This window comes from Apium graveolens, chromosome 5 (genome assembly GCF_009905375.1).
Source record: "Apium graveolens cultivar Ventura chromosome 5, ASM990537v1, whole genome shotgun sequence".
Classification (NCBI taxonomy): domain Eukaryota; kingdom Viridiplantae; phylum Streptophyta; class Magnoliopsida; order Apiales; family Apiaceae; genus Apium; species Apium graveolens.
Genome location: NC_133651.1, coordinates 117,271,916 through 117,277,806, shown reverse-complemented (window position 1 = coordinate 117,277,806; position 5,891 = coordinate 117,271,916). Strand labels below are relative to the sequence as shown.

The 5,891-nt window shown below is 42.9% G+C and overlaps 1 non-coding gene across 1 annotated transcript; it reads left to right on the top strand.

The window, feature by feature from the left end:
• The first annotated feature begins 4,945 nt into the window (after window positions 1-4,945).
• LOC141662654 (small nucleolar RNA R71) lies at window positions 4,946-5,052 on the top strand. The gene has a single exon (XR_012550757.1). It is a non-coding gene; the product is annotated as a small nucleolar RNA R71 (small nucleolar RNA).
• The last annotated feature ends 839 nt before the right edge of the window (window positions 5,053-5,891 follow it).

Below are 5,891 nucleotides of genomic sequence, written 5' to 3'. Positions count from 1 at the left end.
CGGGCGCTCAGCTTGCTGTGCGGTCGCTCAGCAAAGCTGAGCGGGCGCTCAGGGGGTTAGTGGAATTTTTTTTTTTCAGCCCCTTTTTTCTGATTTTTTTGTGTTTTTGGATAGGTTATTAACTTCTAAGGGTTCCTGTAACAACAATTCATGGGTTGCCTCCCACGCAGCGCTTCTTTTTCGTCATTAGCTTGACGTTTCGTACCCTTCTCAAGTAGTCAACAAAATGGCACTAACCACTTCTCGGTTTGCCATGTCCCCATAGTAGTGCTTCAACCGCTGACCGTTAACCTTGAATGCTTGGTCCAGATCATTCTCAAAAATTTCCACCGCTCCATGTGGAAACACAGTTTTGATAATAAAAGGTCCAGGCCACCTTGATTTCAACTTCCCAGGAAAAAGTCGGAGCCGAGAGTTGAATAAGAGAACTTGTTGCCCTGGCACAAATAACTTAGGATGTAGCTTCCTATCGTGCCACCTCTTCACCTTTTCCTTATACATTTTGTTATTCTCGTACGCTTGAAGTCGAAATTCATCAAGTTCATTAAGCTGAAGCATTCTTTTCTTACCAGCTGCATCTAAATCCAGGTTCAACTTCTTCAATGCCCAGTAGGCCTTATGCTCAAGCTCCACAGGTAGATGACATCCCTTACCGTACACCAACTGAAATGGTGACATACCAAGTGGAGTTTTGTATGCTGTTCTGTAAGCCCAAACAGCTTCATAGAGCTTTAAAGACCAATCCTTCCTTGACGGACAAACAACCTTCTCTAGAATGCACTTTATATCTCTGTTAGACACTTCCGCTTGACCATTTGTTTGCGGATGATAGGCAGTAGCTACTCGATGATTCACATTATAACGCTGCATCATAGAAGTGAACTTACGGTTGCAGAAATGTGATCCTTCATCACTTATGATTACCCGAGGTGTTCCAAACCTTGTGAAAATTTGCTTATGAAGAAAATTTAGCACTGCCTTTGCATCATTTGTCGGTAAAGCTTTAACTTCTACCCATTTTGAGACATAATCGACTGCCAGCAAGATGTACTGATAATTGCAAGACGAGATAAAAGGCCCCATGAAATCGATTCCCTAAACATCAAAGACCTCGACTTCAAGCATCACATTTAATGGCATCCCATCCTTCTTTGTCAAATTTCCCACTCTTTGGCAATGATCACACCTTAAAACAAACTGAGGAGCATCCTTGAACAAAGTAGGCCAAAAAAAACCTGCTTGCAGAATATGAGCTGTCGTCTTCTCACCACCATAGTGTCCACCATAAATCGTGGAATGGCAGTCTCGTAATATCCCCTCCGTCTCACAGAACGGGATACATCTCCTGATGATCTGGTCAGCTCCCTGTCTAAACAAATATGGTTCATCCCACATATACCACTTCACCTCATGCAGAAACTTCTTCTTTTGAGCGGATGTCAAATTAGGAGGCATTACATTGCTGACGAGATAGTTTATAATATCTGCAAACCATGGTTCTTCCTCCTGAACTGCGAACAACTGCTCATCCGGAAAAGATTCATTGATTAACGTCCTATCTTGTGAAGTAGAATCGTGATTCTCCAACCTAGAGAGATGGTCAGCTACTTGATTCTCAGTACCTTTCCTATCCTTGATCTCTAACTCAAATTCCTGAAGTAAAAGCACCCAACGAATGAGTCTCGGCTTCGAATCCTTCTTGGAAACTAGATAGCGAATAGCCGCATGATCAGTGAATACTGTTACTTTCATACCAAGTAGATAAGATCGAAATTTCTCGAAACCAAAGACTATAGCTAAAAGCTCCTTCTCAGTAGTGGTGTAGTTCAATTGGGCCCCATTTAAAGTCTTACTCGCATAGTAGACCACATGGAAGAGATTTTTCTTGCGTTGTCCCAGAACTGCACCTACCGCATAATCACTCGCATCACACATCATCTCAAACGGTTCTGTCCAATCTGGTGCTGTAATAACTAGTGCAGTGATCAAACTCTTCTTGAGAGTCTCGAATGCTGCCAAACATTCATCATCAAATTTGAAAAGCACATCTTTCTCAAGCAAATTGCACAACGGCTTAGATATCTTTGAAAAGTCCTTGATGAATCGCCGATAAAAACCCGCATGACCGAGAAAACTACGGATTCCTTTCACAGAATTAGGTGGGGGAAGATTTTCAATGACTCCCACCTTGGTCTTGTCCACCTCCAGACCCTTGTTAGAGACCTTATGCCCAAGAATAATGCCTTCACGCATCATAAAATGACATTTCTCTCAATTGAGCACCAAATTAGTTTCCACACATCTTTTGAGTACGGCGCGCAGATTATTCAAACATTCATCATATGAATGTCCAAAGACGGAGAAGTCGTCCATGAACACTTCGACATTATTTCCAATTCGTGTCAGAGAATATAGCCATCATACATCTCTGAAAAGTGGCCGGGGCGCCACATAACCCAAACGAAACTCTGCGAAAAGCAAACGTGCCAAATGGACAAGTGAAGGTAGTCTTTTCCTGATCCTCTGGTGCAATACAAATCTGATTATACCCTGAATAACCATCCAGGAGACAAAAATACTCATGACCCGCCAACCTGTCAAGCATCTGATCAATAAATGGAAGAGGGAAGTGATCCTTTCTTGTGGCTTTGTTCAATATTCTATAATCCATGCATACTCTCCATCCTGTAACTGTTCGAGTGGGGATGAGCTCATTCTTTTCATTTGCGACCACAGTGATACCTCCTTTCTTAGGTACACATTGTACGGGGCTCACCCACGAGCTATCAGAAATAGGATAAATGATGCCTGCATCTAGCCATTTCAGAATTTCTTTCTTCACCACCTCCTTCATGATAGGATTTAGTCTTCGCTGCTGTTCCACAGTTGGCTTACTAACTTCCTCTAGCAGAATTTTATGCATACAATATGAAGGACTTATCCCCTTGATTCTGCTATGAACCATCCAATAGCCGATTTGAATTCTCTCAAAATCCTTAAGAGCTTGTCTTCCTCACTACCTGAAAGGTCAGATGAAATAATAACAGGTAACGTAGATGAATCACCTAAAAAAGCATACCTCAAGTGTTCAGGTAATGGCTTGAGCTCCAAGGTAGGTGCTTCCTCTATTGATGGTTTGAGCTTTCCTTCAGCATTCTTAAGGTCAGAAGTACCAAGAGATTCAAACGGTATGTCCAGCTTTCACTTCCAGGGAGAAGCGTTCAGATATTGTAATTGCTCGTTGCCATCTTCATCATCGCTGTCAAAATACCCCAATAAGGCCTTTTCCAATGCATCAGACATTAGCATGCGATCGAGTTCCGAAGTAACCGCAGAATCAATCACATCCACTTTTAAGCACTCTTCATCTTCTGTAGGGAATTTCATTGCCTTGAATACGTTGAAGGTCACATCCTGATCTTGTACCCGTATAGTAAGTTCACCTTTTTGCACATCTATCAAGGTACGGCCAGTAGCCAAGAAAGGCCTTCCCAAGATTATGGGAATATTCTTATCTTCCTCAAAATCCAGAATAACAAAATCTGCAGGAAAGAAGAGCTTATCCATCTTGACGAGCACATCCTCCACTATGCCCCTTGGGTAAGTAATGAAACGATCATCCAATTGTAGCGACATGTATGTGGGTTTTGGATCAGGCAGATCCAGCTTTTTAAAGATCGACAACGGCATCAGATTAATGCTTGCTCCCAAATCACAAAGGCACTTGTCAAAAGTCAGATTGCCAATGGTGCAAGGCATGGTGAAGCTTCCTGGATCTTTCAGTTTTGGTGGTAACTTTTACTGCAGAACAGCGCTGCATTCTTCCGTGAGAGCAACGGTTTCAAGGTCATCCAGTTTCACCTTCCTTGAAAGAATAGTCTTCACAAACTTCGCATAACTAGGCATTTGCTCCAGAGCCTCAGCGAAAGGTATATTGATGTGAAGTTTCTTGAACACCGTCAGAAACTTCCCGAACTGTCTATCCAGCTTTTGTTGCTGCAATCTCTTAGGAAAAGGTGGTGGAGGATAGAGCTGTTTCTCCCCTGTATTAGCCTCAGGCAGAGTGTGTTCAACAGTAGTCTTCCTTGGCACAGCCGCTTTCTCCTTTTGCTTAGATTCTTCATCTCTAATTTCAGCTTCTCCTTCTTTTGCCTTTTCAGCATCAGCAACTTTTCCAGACCTTAATGTAATAGCCTTGACTTGCTCTTTAGCTTCCTTCCTGCCTGGTACTTCCGTGTCACTGGGAAGGGTGCCAGGTTGACGATTGAGCACTGCATTGGCTAATTGACCGATTTGATTTTCTAAGGTCTTGATAGAAACCGCCTGACTCTTGCATAACAGCTTAAGTTCCTCAAAATCAGCACTAGTAGGTGCAGCTGTACTTCCCTGTTGAGGATATGATTGCCTTGTAGCATACTGCTGTGGTTGCTGGAATCCAGGTGGGTTAAACTGTTTACTCACTCCTTGCTGATATGGTGGCTGAATAGCATTCTGATTATTTCCCCAGCTGAAATTTGGATGATTTCTGTTGTTAGGATGATAGGTTACTGGCACAGGCTGCTGTTGTCACTGATAGTTATTCACATACTGAACAGATTCGTTGACAAGAGAACACTGATCCGTAGCATGAGAACCTGCACAAAGCTCACAAACCATAGCTATTTGATTAGCTCCATATGTAGCCAGAGAATCAACCTTCATTGATAGCGCTTGGAGCTGGGCTGCAATAGCGGTGGCTGCATCAACTTCCAGAATACCTGCTACCTTGCCTGACGTCATCCTCTGAGTTGGGTTTTGATGCTCATTTGCAGCCATCGTCTCTATAAGATTATACGCCTCAGTATAGCTTTTAGCCCATAAGGCGCCTCCAGCTGCTGCATCGAGCATGGGCCGAGATTGGGCCCCCAAACCATTATAGAAACCAGTGATCACCATCCAATCCGACATTCCATGATGTGGACATTTTCTCAACATTTCCCTGTAGCGTTCCCAAGCCTCGCACATAGATTCTGTAGGTTGCTGCGCAAACTGAGTAAGAGCACTCCTAATAGCAGCAGTCTTTGCCATTGGATAAAACTTCACCAGAAACTTTTGTGCAAGATCTTGCCACGTAGTTATGGACCCAGCTGGTTCAGAATGTAACCAGTCTTTAGCCTTGTCCCTCAGTGAGAATGGAAAAAGCCTCAACTTGATAGCCTTATCGGTCATGCCATTGTACTTAAAAGTGCTGCAGATCTCGACAAAATTCCTTATGTGCATGTTGGGGTCTTCAGTTGCCGCTCCTCCAAAAGAAACAGAATTCTGCACCATCTGAATAGTGCCCGACTTGATTTCAAAGGTGTTAGCTTGAATAGCCGGATGAAGGATGCTTGACTGAATGTCATCAATTTTAGGCCGAGAAAAATCCATAAGAGCTGGATCAGCTTGAACAATACGATCTCCCATGTTTACTGGTTCTTTCTGCTCAGTTCCTGAATCCGAATCCTCAAAATCTAACTTCTCCGGAATATCAAGAACTTCGTCTGTCTCCTCAGCTGTATCTAAAGTCCTCTTGCGAGCACGAGAACGAGTTTGCATAAACGCTTGCTAAAGTACCTGAAACACAACCGAAAACAATAATTAACTACTACGTCCTAATCACTGAGTCCTAATGACCAATGATGGTAAGTACATAAACTAAACAAATACGCCGAGTCCCCGGCAGCGGCGCCAAAAACTTGTTAGGGCGAAAACACGCGCTAATATTCACGCAAGTATACGCGTTCGCAAGTAATATAGAATACTTTCTAGTTCGTTCCCACAGAGACTCCGACTAAATTATTGTCTAATTAAACTCACTCACCAATGTATGATTACTTCTCAATGTTAAGACACTAACACTTAAAATTGTT